The sequence below is a fragment of the Triticum aestivum genome, chromosome 5D (genome assembly GCF_018294505.1).
Source record: "Triticum aestivum cultivar Chinese Spring chromosome 5D, IWGSC CS RefSeq v2.1, whole genome shotgun sequence".
Taxonomy (NCBI): domain Eukaryota; kingdom Viridiplantae; phylum Streptophyta; class Magnoliopsida; order Poales; family Poaceae; genus Triticum; species Triticum aestivum.
The window spans coordinates 60198928-60215483 of NC_057808.1; the positions used below are offsets into that span (position 1 = coordinate 60198928).

Consider the following 16556-nt stretch of genomic DNA (forward strand, 5'->3'; position numbering starts at 1 on the left):
GAAAAAATCAGTAAATGCATTAAAGAATTTGTTTGCACATAAAATTTCTTCGCGTTTCAAATGCCAAAACACATAACTACCCTAACTATTATAGAGATTCCCTCCTGGGTGTGAAACACAGAAGAAATTGATGATAGTGAAGCCAATCACATCCCAGATCTTTGGGTGTGAAACTTTTTCTTCGCGTATGCCCCTTTGCGCCGTAGCCATGGAAAATCTTCATCATTTAACTGGATGCTCGGGTCAATATTCACTGTGAATGGAGCAATTTCATCAAACTTTTCATAATCTTCTCACATGTCTGTCTTGTCATCCACTCCCACGATGTTTCTCTTCCCAGAAAGAACTATGTGGCGCTTTGGCTCATCGTATGATGCATTCGCTTCCTTATCTTTTCTTTTTCTCGGCTTGGTAGACATATCCTTCACATAGAAAACCTGTGCCACATCATTAGCTAGGACGAATGGTTCGTCTGCATACGCAAGATTGTTGAGATCCACTGTTGTCATTCCATACTGTGGGTCTTTCGTTACCCCATATCGTGTCATATTGACCCATTTGCACCGAAACAAAGGGACCTTCAAATCACGTCCATAGTCAAGTTCCCATATCTCCTCTATGTAACCATAATATGTTTCCTTTCCCGTCTTGTTGTTGCATCAAAGCAGACACCACTGTTTTGGTTGGTGCTCTTCTTATCTTGGGCCATCGTGTAAAATGTGTTACCATTTATCTCGTACCCTTTGAAAGTCATTATATTCGTAGATGGTAACTGGGACAGTGAGTACATGTCATCTTCAATAGAGGCGTCATGCATGGTACGTGTCTGCAACCAGCCGGCGAAACTCCTAGTTTGTTCACGTGTAATCCAGTCATCAGACCGCTCCGGGTGTTTGGAGCGTAGAAAATTCTTGTGTTCGCCCATATACGGAGCCACCAAGGCAGAATTCTGTATAACTGTGTAGTGTGTTTCAGTGAGAGAATGTCCGTCCATACATATTTTTTGATTCCCTCCTAGCGTGCCTTTTCCATCCAGTCTGCCCTTATGCCGCGATTCAGGAACACCAATCGACTTAAGGTCAGGAATAAAGTCAATACAAAACTCAATGACCTCCTCATTTTCATGGCCCTTGGAGATGCTTCCTTCTGGCCTAGCACGGTTATGAACATATTTCTTTAAGACTCCCATGAACCTCTCAAAGGGGAACATATTGTGTAGAAATACAGGACCCAAAACGCTAATCTCTTCGCATAGGTGAACTAGGACGTGCGTCATGATGTTGAAGAAGGATGGTGGGAAAACCAACTCGAAACTAACAAGACATTGCACCAAATCATTCTCTAACCTTGGTATGATTTCTGGATCGATTACCTTCTGAGAGATTGCATTGAGGAATGCACATAGCTTCACAATGGCTAATCGAACGTTATCCGGTAGAAGCCCCCTCAATGCAACCGGAAGCAGTTGTGTCATAATCACGTGGCAGTCATGAGACTTTAGGTTCTGGAACTTTTCTCTGCCATGTTTATTATTCCCTTTATATTCGATGAGAAGCCAGACGGTACCTTAATACTGAGCAGGCATTCAAAGAAGATTTCCTTCTCTTCTTTGGTAAGAGCGTAGCTGGCATGACCCTGATGTATGCCGTCTTTTCCATGCATACGTTGCTGGTCCTCCCGTACCTCAGGTGTATCTTTTGTCTTCCCATACACGCCCAAGAAGCCAAGCAGGGTCACGCAAAGATTCTTCATCACGTGCATCACGTCGATTGCAGAGCGGACCTCTAGATCTTTCCAATAGGGCAGGTCTTAAAATATAGATTTCTTCTTCCACATAGGTGCGCGTCCGTCAGCGTCATTCGGAACAGGTTGTCCGCCAGGACCCTTTCCAAAGACTACCTTCAAATCCTTGACCATATCATGTACATCAGCACCATTACGGTGGCGAGGCTTCGTCCGGTGATCCGCCTCACCTTTAAAATGCTTGCCTTTCTTTCTTACGGGATGCCTGCTCGGAAGAAATCGACGATGTCCCAGGTACACATTCTTCCTACAATTGTCCAAATATATACTGTCGGTATCATCCAAACAGTGCGTGCATGCACGGTATCCCTTGTTTGTCTGTCCTGAAAGGTTACTGAGAGCAGGCCAATCATTGATGGTCACGAACAGCAAGGCCTTTAGGTCAAATTCTTCCCCCATGTGCTCATCCCACGCACGTACACCTGTTCCATTCCACAGCTGTAAGAGTTCTTCAACTAATGGCCTTAGGTACACATCAATGTCGTTGCCGGGTTGCTTAGGGCCTTGGATGAGCACTGGCATCATAATGAACTTCCGCTTCATGCACAACCAAGGAGGAAGGTTATACAAACATAGAGTCACAGGCCAGGTGCTATGGTTGCTGCTCTGCTCCCCAAAAGGATTAATGCCATCTGCGCTTAGACCAAACCATACGTTCCTTGCGTCATCTGCAAACTCCTTCCCGTACTTTCTCTCAATTTTTCTCCACTGCGACCCGTCAGCCGGTACTCTCAACTTTCTGTCTTTCTTACGGTCTTGTCTGTGCCATCGCATCGCCTTGGCATGCTCTTTGTTTTGGAACAAACGTTTCAACCATGGTATTATAGGAGCATACCAGATCACCTTGGCAGGAATCTTCTTCCTAGGGCGCTCGCCCTCGACATCACCAGGGTCATCGCGCTTGATCTTATAGCGCAATGCACCGCATACCGGGCAAGCGTTCAAATCCTCGTACTCACCGCGGTAGAGGATGCAGTCATTAGGGCATGCATGTATCTTCTGCACCTCTAACCCTAGAGGGCAGACAGCCTTCTTTGCTTCGTACGTACTCTCGGGCAATTCGTTGTCCTTTGGAAGCATATTCTTTATCATTACCAGCAACTTTCCAAATCCCTTGTCAGATACACCATTCTCTGCCTTCCATTGCAGCAATTCCAATGTGGTGCCCAACTTTTTCTTATCAGCTTCGCAATTCGGGTACAACAATTTCTTGTGATCCTCTAACATGCACTGCAACTTCTTCTTCTCCAAATCACTTGCGCAGTTTCTCTTTGCATCAGCAATGGCCCGACCTAGATCATCAGCGGGCTCATCTGATGCCTCTTCTTCAGCTTCTTCCCGCATTGTCGGCTCAGCTTCTTCCCCCATTGTTGTATCATCGTATTCAGGGAACCCATGGCCAGGATAGTTGTCGTCGTCCTCTTCTTCTTCATTGTCTTCCATCATAACCCCTCTTTCTCCGTGCTTGGTCCAAACATTATAGTGGGGCATGAAACCGGACTTAAACAGGTGGACGTGAATGGTTCTTGACGTAGAGTAATTGTGATCATTCTTATAGACTAAACATGGACATGGCATAAAACCATCCGCCCGCTTGTTTGCCTCAGCCGCAAGCAGAAAAGTTTGCACGCCATTAATGAACTCGGGAGAGCATCGGTCATCGTACATCCATTGTCGGCTCATCTTCATTACACAACACCGAATAGACCAAATTAATACAAGTTCATACATAAAGTTCATACAAGACTTAAATGCAACAAACAAATAACTCTCTAACTAAAGAATTTAAATGCAACAACAAATGCGATCAAGATCGCAACTAAGGTAACAATTGATCCAACAGCATAATGATACCAAGCCTCACTATCAATGGCATATTTTCTAATCTTTCTAATCTTCAAGCGCATTTTCTCCATCTTGATCTTGTGATCATCGACGACATCGGCAACATGCAACTCCAATTCCATCTTCTCCCCCTCAATTCTTTTCAATTTTTCTTTCAAATACTCGTTTTCTCTTTCAACTAAATTTAACCTCTCGACAATAGGGTCGGTTGGAATTTCCGGTTCAAAAACCTCCTAGACAAAAATATCTATGTCAACTTGATGGGCATAATTTGTCATAAACACGAAATGCAACAACTAGTTTTAAAAAAGAATATACCACATCCGAATCATAACAAGGACGAGGGCCGACGGGGACGGATATCAAAACCATGACACTATGTATAACAAACAACGTACGTGTAAGATAATTATACGAGTAACTATATATCCAAATCACACAAACATCAATTTGGTAATGTAAAACATTCATGAACAAGAGGCTCACCACAAGGTGGTGCCGGCGACGGAACAGTGCGGGCGATCGACTTTGGTTACGACGGAGATTTAGAAGGCACTAAGTAAACCACACCTACATATGCAAACTAAGTGTTAGTTTTGACGCATATAAATCAAATACTAGCACATATATTTTCTACCAAATTACTAAACTCATATATTAATCACTATACAAAGCATTGCAAGAGCTAATCTAGCAATGAGAGATGAAAGGACAAAGTTGCTGACCTTTGTGATCATTTGAATGGATGGGGGCCTCCAAATCTTGACAAATTTTGGGCAAAATGTGTGATGAGCTCGAGAGGAAGAGGGGAAGAACAGAGAGGAGAGGGGAAAGGGGAAGAACAGAGCGAGCTCGGGTGGACGAAGGGCTTATGTACGACGACCTTTAGCACCGGTTCGTGCCACGAACCGGTACTAAAGGTGCTAGAGGGGCCCCGGACTGACAACATCCTGCCACCACTCACTTTAGTACCGGTCCGTGGCACGAACCGGTGCTAAAGGTCGGGCACGAACCGGTACTAATGAAAGCGGCTGGCTAGCCGTTGGAACCGGCACTAATGCACACATTAGTGCCGGCTCAAAAGCAAACTGGCACTAATGTGCTTGACATTTGACCCTTTTTCTACTAGTGACAGTTGCCCGAAAAGGCCAGGCCCATATAGAAGTTAGGCAGGGCCGAATAGAACATATCCAGGCCCATTGATAAAAGAAGTGTAGCTAGTGCAAAAAAAAGTGCACACGGTCATTGACATCGATATATCTTTTCGGCTTTAGGTTATTTCACAAATTTTAAGTTTCCTGCAGTCACCTTTTTTGAGATAACTCATCTGATAATTATTTGAGCTATTTTTATGCATAAGCTATCGTGTCCGATGGTAGGGTCCCGTGTTGTTTCGGCTAAAACAAAAGGTTGGTTCTAGTTAGCAGTCTAACTTGCAGTCTTTGTGAACCAAAAAAGTTGCAATTATTTGGTTCTAGTTTATTTCAACCAAGCATCATTTTTAAATTTTTTTGATTTGTGCTATGGTGTTTTCAAAGTTTTTACTCGTGTGTTTCAACCGAAAAAGGTTGTGCCCCTCTAAAAAAAGATGACATCTAGTGTGCCCCTAGTAGCATCTCCTTACAACATAGAGGGGCATCCCCTTACAACATATAGTGCATAAAACATAAAAGGAAGATAATTAACTAGACACGTGCTAACAACAACTTATATGATTGGATCATGTTTTAGTGCATTTTTTAGTTCACATGGCCACATAAATAAAATGCAATGGAGAAACTTTAGGCCCGAAAAAACATTAATAGGTAGCACGATAGAGGGGCATCGGGTACCCTAGTAGCATAGATAGATAGAACATATAGAGGGGCATCCCCTTACAACATATAGTTCATAATACATGAAAGGAAAATAATTAAAACTAGATAGATAGAAGACACGGGCACACACGCCCGAACCAACACAAACACAAGCTAGATAGATAGAAAGACTCGCACTTGAACAACTCCTTGGCCCCTCCTTAGCCGGCGCCCCTCACTCGTCGTTCTCCGGCATCTGGTAGGGGAGGGTGTGCATGCCATTGGGGTGGGGGAAGATGTGGTGGAAGTTGGTGAAGATGTTGTAGGTGGTTAACGCGATAAACTCGCATCCACACTAGAACACCTGGCCGAGGAGGTGGTGAGTGTCGTAGGGGTTGGTGAAGGTGACGTGGAGGCCGATGACGATGCCATTGGCGTCGCCATCGTACTGCTCATGGAGGTGGAACATGGGCGGAGTGCCCGGAGGGAGGTGGCGGTAGCCGGCTTGGAGGAAGAAGCGAGTCAACTCTCTAGGGCCCCTCCACCTTGAGATGGCCCACACCCTCAGGCTATTCTCGACGATGACTCCGGCCGGGTACTCCCTCTCCGGCACGGTGCGAGGGCGACGGTAGGTAGGGCCGTAGAACTGCATGGTGGCTCGAGTGGTGGATTTGGCTCGAAACGAAGAAGCGGAGGAGGCTTGAGAGATGAGTGTGAGAGGGATGAGGAAATGGTGCCCTTTTATAGCCGCGTTGCAGCCATAGTCAATGTGTACACAATGCCTTCGATCATTTTCTCTTCTCCGTTCGTGCTGGCATAAGTAATTGCGGGCATTAATTCAAAAACGGCGGGCAGAGCATCCAAAGAGGCACGGGCGGCACAGGCGAGATGCATCGTTTCGTGGACTTGCATCGGCGGTGACGCCGCGTGGGAAACAGGCCCGTTCATCCGCGCGTGACACTGAAAAAGGAGCTGCACCACCGACGCGTCCGTCCCGTGTCTCAGGTTCAAACATGCATTTGTTAAAAATAGCTTAGATGCGACGTACCTATACGCTGCGCCCCTGCCGCTGCTTTACTGCGTCGATGCGTGCATGCAAGCCCGCATGCAAAGGGCTAGGCTGTGTCCCGGCGTTCACGAGCACAGAATAGCTAGGCTGCGACGCCGTTGCATGGCATGCATGGGACAGGGATGGCCCACATGTCAGTGACCCTCTCGCATGCAGCCCATCCCCCCCTCTCGACCGTTGTGCGCACGCACACCAGGCTCTGCTGGGCCCGATCCGCTCGGCCCAACAGTCACTGAGATGCTCCCCCGCTCAACGTTATCTGTTCGTCAGAGAGAAAAAACGGTGGCCAATCAGATTGGAGAATCAGGGCTCCCACGGATCACCCCCGCGGAATCCTTCTAGAAGGCCTATCCGACGGCCGCAGTTTGGCGTTAGGGTTAGATCGACGGTGGACGTTTGGCGCTAGGGTTACATGGGTTTTGGAGGCAGTCAACGGGGTTTTGAAAGGTTTGACCGAACATTCAAATGTGTATAACTAATTCAAAGAAATCTAAAAAATGAAAAACCTGCGCATATAGTCTTGTTATGTTACATAGTTATGATATAAAATGATAAACTTGATCTAATGATCTTTGCATGAAAAAACCTTCACAAATTGGACTATCTCGACTGAGGTTGCATAGAGTTCAAAGGAGTGAGAAGAGGGTTTGAGGTTTTGAAAATGCAAAAAATCAAAAACCTCACCTTAGCTTCATTTTGGAGTGACTAAGGAGGATCTGAAGTTATTTTTGCATTTTAAATTTTTAAACTTGTTTTATTGCTCACTTTGTATTAAAGGGTGTTTTTCAAAAATAAATTAATAATATGAATAATTATTCAAAAAAAGGTGAGACTTCGTATTGATCCTATATAGGTATAATATAAGCTAAGAAAATATTTTTTTGTGATTTTGAGAAGGTCGAAAAAAACTTGCTTAGAAATGGGGTCGTTTTCCCTTACTTTGGAGCCTGTTTGGACAACATTTTCAGTGACTATGAGTTGGACTTCACAAAAAGGGTTGGATTTATGAACTAAAGTGCATAGTAGTACATAAAACAATGCAACATCACAGAACAAACAAATGAACTCCAAAAATATTGGAGATAGGTTCAAATTTGAATGTCGGTTCAAATTTGAATTTTATTTCAAGTCAAATCAACATCATAGCACATAAGTTTTCACATGAAAGAACATAAGTTTTCACATCAAATGACAACAAACATAAGTTTTCACATCAAATTTGAATGATTTTGACTCTATTTCTTTTGCTTCTTTCTACCACTCGATTTCTTCTCCTTTTTTCCACCGTTTGGTTCCACGTCGCATAGTTTGTTGATGCTGATGCTCTTGCTTTTTGGCCCCTTGGTTTTCTTGCCAACTCCACTAGGCCCCCTCAACTTTTGCCCCTCACCATGTCCTACTTCTTCAGTTTGCACTTCTGCAGCTTGAGTAGATGGCACACATTGTTCAACTACTTCAGTTTGCAACTCAACACTTGGCAGCACAACCTCCAAACATAGCAACACAGCTATCAAAGCAGATTCGCATGGCAGCACAAGAGTTGCTTCATCTGCAACAGTTTCAGATTGCCCTAGCGCCTGCAAAACAGATTCAGTATGCATCACATCGTCCAAAACAGAAACACTTAGCTCATGTTCAGCAGTAACAGTTTCAGTTTGCTCCATATCTTTGTCACCAAACATTATCTGCTTAGTGCTCTTCCTTCTAAAGCCATTGAGTCTTGCTTTTTTCACTGGCCAGCACTGTTCAACAACAAGAGGTGGGGCTTTTTCTGCACGCTTCCTCCTAAAAAATAAAGCATTTCACTTGGTTAGGTACTAGAACAAGTAGCAAAATCAAAAACTTGCAAAAACAGCAACATAAACATACTTTGGCCTCTGAGGAGTGTAGATGCATTTGGATGAACCAACTCTGTGCCCAAATACCTCACACAACTTGCACCTATTTTTGTTACCTTTTTAGCCCTTTTGGGCTTATCATTCTTTTCCTTTTCCTTTTTCCCCTTCTTACTACAACCACCTTTCTCAAACCAAACTTTGAATCTGCTCTGTTTTGGCCTCCCAGCCTTTCTTCTAGTGACAGGGGGACACAAGGTAAATTATATTTCCACCTCAGGCCACTGAGATTGGTCAGTCAGTGCAGGAATTGGACTTGCATATGCAGCTTTGAATTTTTGTACTGAATAATACTCATGCAAATATGGGTGCATATTTAACCTGGGTTTAGATGCCAAAAAAAGTATGGAATGCTCACATGGTTTTCCAGTGTGTTGCCACTCTTGGCAAGTGCACTCATGCAACTCAGTATTTACCACATGCCTCTTGCCACTCTTTGTATCTCTAACTTCAGCACCCCACAAGGAAGATTTCTCAACAGATAGATGTGAAAGATTTCTACTCCTGTTGACCACCTGTTGTACCACTGCTGGAAGCTTGTCCCCTTCCAAAATGTTAGCAATTTTTCCTCTCAACTCCCACAAACGCATGATCATGATCCTTATTTGGTCCACCATGTCATGCACAGGCAAGTCTTTCAAATCCTTCACTTTGTTCTTAAAACTTTCTGCCAAGTTGTTATTGATATGATCACATTTTATGGCAGTATTAAAACCTGATCTATACCACAACAGAGAATGGTGTGTGTTCAACCATGAAGCAAATCATTATCACTACATGATGCCAATATCTTACCAAGGTGATAGGAATGTGTCTGTCTGGTGTAGGATCTTGCTGCTGGCCACATGCGCCCAAATTCATCTCCTCTGAATTTTTTTATCAGATTCATCCACATATGTCCAAAGCACTCCCTCTGCTCAGCATGGGGGAAAACATTTTTTACTGCATTTTCCAACCCTTTACATGCATCTGTGTGGATGGCCAAAGGAGAAACTGGCCCTATGCATCTTTTCAGTTGCATCATGAACCATATCCATGATGCCTCTGTCTCTGATTGAAACATTCCTATTGCAATTGGGAACATTCAGTTGTGTCCATCTAGAGCATTGCATGCAGCCAACTGACCATTCCACTTTCCAGTCAAAAAAGATGAGTCTATGCTCAAATATGGACGACAACCTGCTTTGAATCCATCTATGCAAGGCTTCAAACACATAAAAAACTTGCTGAATAAAACCTTGCCATCCTCTGTTACCTCTGTATCTATCTCTACCACACTTCCAGGTGACTTCTTCTCCACCTCTACTTTAAAACTATACAACATCCTAAATGTATTTGCCCAGTCACCATACAATGATTTCATGGCCCTTTGTTTTGCTTTCCACACTGTGGTATATTGCAGCTGGATGGGGTACACCTTCTCCAAGTCAACTTTAAGCCTCTTTGCAGTAGTGTTTGGAGTCTTGGCTAAAATAGGAGTAATCTTCTCTGTAACCCAAAGCTGTGATGTCATCTTTGAAACTCTATGTGAAGTGGTCATACATGTATGCTGGTGTGGTATTTGATTTACCCTTACTGTACTTCCATCAGGTTGTAGTCTGGCAGACAAGTACCATTTGCAAGGATTGCCACCACCATCATAACCTTTGCACCGAGCATAAAATTTCTTTCGATCAATCCACATAGTCTTGGCATCAAACTCTTTTTTCACTGCATAGGTCCTGAAAGACATCCTAAACTCCTTCATGCTTGGCCACAACTTTCCCACCTCAATAACTGGGTTCTCTTTGTCATACAAACAAACCAGCTCATTATCATCTGCATCATCCACATCATCTGCAGCCTCTCTCATCAGCTCTTCTTCATCCTCATTTGCATTTCTAGGGCATGTGTTACCATCAGCAGGCAAAGAATTGTCATCCTTCTCCTTATCTTTGTCATCAACTTGAATGCCAAACATTTCGGCCATATCAATGTCAGATATTGGTGTAATGACCAAATCTGTTTTTTCATTCAACTCTACTACATTCCAGTCAACAACAATCTTCCTAGCACCATGGGTTCCCTCCTCTCCATCTGCATCAATCCCTGTATCTTCTGCTACTACAGTCGGTTCAGTCAACAATGCCAACATCTTCTTTTGTGAAACCCACTCATTATCTTCCACCTGTGCAGCCATCTTTGATGGCACATAACCAACTCTGGAATGAGTTTGCAGATCAATTAGCTCAGCATAAAATGTTACTTGTTTGCTTGCCCACCCTTCTTGCTGATCAATTTCAGCAACCATGGATTCTCCATCTTCAATTCTCACATATTCACCATTATAGTTATTGAAACGTTGCAGAGATACCTCTTGTCCTGGACCCCAAACAATACTCTCCCCAATTCTCTCCACCAAATTGCCCACGGCCTTCTCCTTCATGCTCTCCAATTCCTGGGGATCAACATCTGCAAATTCGACATCCAACCTCACGGTGGTATCTCTATCAATGTCTTGGACACTGCCATCACTGAGCTTGGCTTTACAGGGAAAAAATTCCACTATAATTGCGAATGTGGTGGCAGAACCTGAACCTCCCCTGTTTTGTCAATGGCAGGCAGCGGCAACAGTGTAAGCGACAGTCACTACCAAATCGAGTTCGATAACAGTTAAAATAGAAAAGAGGGCGGCATTACCGATTTGAAGCACTGTCTCCTCGCTCCATCTCATTCAGCCCCCGCGCTCCTATCCAATCGAGATTCTAAAACGCCAAGAAACAGGGGCAGCATGAGGCCACAGATTTATCCAAAATTCTGGGGAATGGGACTAGAGTTTGGAAAATACTCACTCGCAATAGCCGCTGCCGAGAAAGGCGCTCCACCACCGGGCGGGCCGTGGAGAAGAAACAACCCCCGGATCCAATCGAGATTCTAAATCGCCAAGAAACAGAGGGGCAGCATGAGGCCACGGATCCCCCAAAATTCTGGGGAGTGGGACTAGGGTTTCGGGCTCACTCGCAATAGCTCTGCCGCTACCGAGAAATGCGCTCCACCACCGCGGAGAAGAAACCGCTGCCGGAGAAGATGCTTACGGCGGCGCCGCTCGCCCAGTCCAGCACGGGTGAGTCGAGCAAGGTCACACAGTCACCGGTCGAGTCGTGGACGGTTGACTCTTGACTACGTGGCCCTCCACCAGTCAGAGCACATAACCCCCGGTGTCCTAACCAAACCTCAGCCTAACTAACAGCCAACTAGCCGCGTAAACGGGTTGTCTTGCTTGAGCTATTTCTGTGCTGGGAGACGTTGCATGAGAGCCATTACAACCAACGACGTCGCATGAGAGACAATTCAACTCAAAGATGTCGCATGGGAGCTATTTGCCCCAAAGAAAATAGATGTCCCAAAAGTGAATAGCAGGATAAGCATTCCCCGAAACCAAATATCCTATTAAGCCTTACTTTCACCCAGAATACGTTTATAACCCTGTTTAGCTGCCTGAGCAGCAGCTATGACTAGTGCAGAGGCCACACTGCTAGCTAGAGAGCAAGTGTAGTGTATGGCGAGCATCGCATCGCATCATTAGCAGACAGCTAAGGAACAAGCTAACTGCTTTCACCAATTAAGTACGTATGCTTTAGGTGGTGAGAGATTGCACATGTGGTCATTACAATAGCATGGCACGAGAGCATCTTGCAGACCAACTCATCATTTGGTAGCTTGTCAGTAGTAAATTAGAAAGGAAACAAGGGGATTAGGTAGATAAATAGAGTTTCAAACATGTGCATACTTGTCAATAACTTCCAGCTTGTTCCAGATCTCCATCCCATGCTTGCAGTTTCACAGCAACATAACTCATGAATTTTGAAGGCGTCGAATAAATTTTACCTAATTCAAAGAGAAATGACCATCTCCACACGTGCATGGTTCAGACAACCAATTCATCTCTTCTGTCGAGGAGATGGTTATGATGGTGGTCTGTCATAAGCCACAAGATAGTTGTCAGCTCACCACCACTGCTGAGCTTCTTGGCATGCGACTCTCTGCTGCATCTGTTGGAAGCGTACACTAGAAAATCCATCCACACGTTACAAAGCAGATCCAACACATCATCAATGGCTCCTTCCCTCTTGTATGACGAGTAGCTTTTCGGTAAGCCTCCAAGCATATTTGATGCGAGGAACATCAATGTTGTAGCCTGGATTCTTATCGTAGATGATGGTTGCAAGCTCGTCTCTTTGCGTCAGTCCAGAAGAATTGGGACCATCACGCACGCGGAATAATTCCTTGAGCCTGTTTGGATGGAAGGGACTTGGGTGCTCATCTTCTTTCCATATGTCAACCAAATTCAGGCAAGTTCTCTGGTACAACCTGGTCTGAGCAAGGCCTGGTATTGGTAACATGTAGGGGCGCTCGACGAGGAGGAACATCATGTAGTTTGACAGTGCCCTGATGGCCTTCACCTGCTGCGCTGTCTGGGAGTTGCAACTGTGCTATGTACTTGGAAATCTTCTCCATCAGATAATCTGAAATCTCAATTGTTCCCGAATAATGCTTCCTATCCCACCACTCCTTGAGTTCCTCTCCCACCATGTTAGCCAGTCTGCCGAGGAGAGGACTGAAAGCCGTGTCACGACGGGCGCACCGGTGCAGCATGTTGTACTGGCCAATCTTGCCTGACCACCTCCCCGTACGGAGAGCGGCATACCGGAGCCAGCTCCACTTGGTGGCGCACAGGAAGGCGTACGTCCAGGTGGATCCTAGAGCACTCAACAACGACGTCGTCTCCAGGAAGGCCCCAGAAAGCAAAGTGTAGGTAACCACGACGTCAAGGCCGCTGTGGTTACCATCTTTGCCGCTGAAATGAAATAGTAGGAAGGAGGCGGCGGTGGTGAGCGGTGAGATGTCACGGATGCAGTAGCCAGGCCAAGTGTGGAGCACGGCAGCCTTGGTGTACAAGATGTCATACATCAAGGAGAGTTGCACCTCCATCATTGTCCACATAACCTCGTAGCCTTGTTTTTTAAGGGCCCTAAGCTTGTCAGCATTATGGTTTTCTGGATCCTTTTCGATCCAAGAATCAACCATGGCATGCTTGCATGCACATCAAGAACATGGAGTGAGCACGACGCACATAGAAGAGGATTCTTGTTGGCGGCCCCCTCCCTGAACCCTTGATCCAGAGCGTGGAACTGATGATGTCTGGAACGGGGCTCCTTCTTGAGCGAGCTCCGGAATCTATCCGAAAATGTTTTACAGAACCATGCATGGTTCAGCCGAACCTACGCTCGACACCGTTGATTTCTAGACACTATTCATGAGGATCCATGCATGGTTGATTAAAAAATGCAGTTGACATGCATGTCTATTCATGAGGATCCATACATAGTTGATTAAAAAATGTAATTGGCATGCATGTCACAGATCCATATGTAGCAAGATGTTAAATCGTACGACATAGACCATAGGTTCGGCTGAACCATGGTCCTGAATCACGTCTCTCGGAGTCTATCCATGTTGCTGCACCCGAGCGCCCATGTCCGCTCTGCATACTTGACAACACCAAGAGTGAACATCAAGATGGTGGCCAGGCTAGCAGGACAAAGGAGCCGTTGGCGCAGCCAGAGCTGGTTGTCCTGGAGGGCGTAGGCGGTGATGTTGTCTGGGCCACCTAGGTGCAGCATGAGGAACGGCACCCAGAATACTGCGATCTGGTGATCACGGGAAGCTCTGCTGAGGGACAGGTGGCCAAGGGCAAACATCGCGGTGGAGTCGGACAGCTGGTGCGTCAGCCACAGCACAAGCTTCAGCACCGGGTTGGCTTCACGCCTGCGGATCCCAGCAAACAGGAAGAGGATGACCTGGAGTGTGAGGCTGAGGAGCACTAGGATCTGGATTGACTAGTCATTCCATAGCTCCAGCGGCCCTCCAGCCATTCCTCCGACGTGCGTACAGAGTTCCTGTTTCACGAAATATAGATACTATGTCCATAACTAAGGCCGCTAAATTGCATTAATTGCCTCGTTAATTTGCAGCTCACAGATAGAGTACTACTAAAAAAATGATTTTCAGAAAATGTATGTCGAGAGGTAGGGCTGAGCTCTCCAGGAACACACCCCGATGTCATGGAACCGTCAAGTACAAAAAGACATGCCATATGGCAACTTATTCCGTGAGCTTACTGTTTCGATCTCGGTGTATGTCATTTTTGTCGAGTGTTTTCTCTTCGCCGTGTACATTCTAGCGTTGTCTCAGCAATGAAATGTCTTTGCCATGTGTTGCTCTTTGCCGAGAACGGCTCTCGGCGTAGATGGCCTTAGCCTAGTGACGGATCTAGGCCCCAGGCTCGGGGGAGGAGGCCCAAATCCTTTTGTGTACTGCAACACAATTTTGTAGCAAATTGCTACAGTATATATAGGGGGTGGGGGGCCTGGGCTGGATCCGCCCCTGCCTCTGCCGAGAGCCCATATTGGCTCTCGACGTATCCCACAAGACTCGGTGTATAAGTTTTTTTTTTCAGTAATGGCTTATGATTTATTTGTGACGTGTCAGTAGTTCCCTCGGGCCGAGGCCCCACTAACCTTGAAATTTCACTCTATGCCTGAGCTACAAGCATGCAGCCTCGGGTTTTAGTATCCTCAATAGTTATGCGTGGTTTGGTATAAGTGCTTGCGTTTCATTCTGCTACCTATATGTATTTGACAACTTGAATGCTAAAGTTAAGAATCCTTTTAGCATATAAAACCATATATTCCTCCTAGGCTTTTGTGAAAACATGAGCCTGTGCTAAGGCCAGCCCTGATCAATTGCATCCTCATAAGTGTTTATTGAAAAAGGGTTTTCCCCGCTTTGTATTTCAAAATAACCAACACCATACACATAGCATTGTTGAGGCGAGCAGCACATCAAGCCCAAAAGAAAAAGAAGAAACAAATGCAACAATGGCAGCTCGACAAAACGCAGATGACCCGCCACCGCTGCGCCCTCCGGAGACAAACCACCACAACCCGAGACTTCGATCCGCTGCGTTCCAAGCAACACCTCCAAAAAGGGATGCGACGCTGACGATGCTGCTGCCCAGATGTGTCCTAGGGTTTCCCCCGGCACGCGAAGGGAAGTGGGGGATGGCTACCAACGACACCCTCTAGGAAGGAATGGTGGCACCCACCGGTGTCACCGCATCGGAGTCGGACGAATTGGCAAGGATTTCTCCCGCACTCCAAACCCCACCGTGCGCCCAACTGGAGCCGACCAGCCAAACCACCGCCCAACACCATGCGCCATCGCAGTTGCGCCACCCCCCCCCCCCCCCCCGATGTCTCACTGCGAACACCAACAGGAGGCCAAGAAGACCGAAGCGAAGTGCCAAGCGACGGGAGCAGCAGCCCCGAAGTCGAGCGCGAGGGAACCACCTCCACCGCCGTCGTGCGAGAGGCCCGCACCTCCGGCACCGTCACGGTCGCCGTCCGGACACGGCAGCAGGGCATACGAGACCACCCTGGCCCGGCCAGGCCTGTAACGGGCCCGCTAAGCCCCACCGGCCACGTTGCAGCAGGCTGGCGTCGGCGCGGCCAGCACCCAGCCACTCATCGCCGCCTCCCGGAAGTCACGTCATAGACTCGCCCAGGCCTAGATGGGTCCCACAGGGCCCAGATCTCGACCGAGCGGCTGCCGCCAGGTCGCGCTGCTGAGCCACCCCGCCGCCAACGACGCCGCCGCCACCCAGCTGCCCGCCCGCGCCGCGCCGGGGAACCCGCCCGCCACCCGGACCGTCGCCGCCTAGGAGCATCCCCTGGTGCAGCTCCTCCCCGCGCCGGAGATCCACCGGAAGGGGAAGGTCAGGGGCCACCGCCACCAGCGTCCCCGGAGCCAGGCCGGCCACGGGCGCCAGCGACGGCAGCGGGGAGGAAGGGGAGAGGGGGTTGGTGGAAGGGGAGGCCGAACGGGAACCAAGGGATGGAAAAGCATTCTCACCTAAATATTTTGCTCAAAATATTTACATGTTACACACACGACATCTGGGTAGAAGAAAAGAGCGGCAAAGAATAGCAATTGTTTGGCAAATGATACCACACAACATTCAACGCCAAAAAAAGCACGAGGAATATGACTAGATGGATGATCTATGTTTTAAGTTGACCACCTTGTCAAATGTCACAAGTAGATGGA

The 16556-nt window shown here is 46.7% G+C and overlaps 1 long non-coding RNA gene across 1 annotated transcript; it reads right to left on the reverse strand.

Moving 5' to 3' along the window:
- Positions 1 to 10769: 10769 nt before the first annotated feature.
- Positions 10770 to 11276, reverse strand: LOC123124336 (uncharacterized). Its single transcript, XR_006461053.1, has 3 exons — positions 11240 to 11276; positions 11088 to 11152; positions 10770 to 10990 (listed from the first exon to the last, which is right to left on the reverse strand). It is a non-coding gene; the product is annotated as an uncharacterized lncRNA (long non-coding RNA).
- Between the last annotated feature and the right edge of the window lie 5280 nt (positions 11277 to 16556).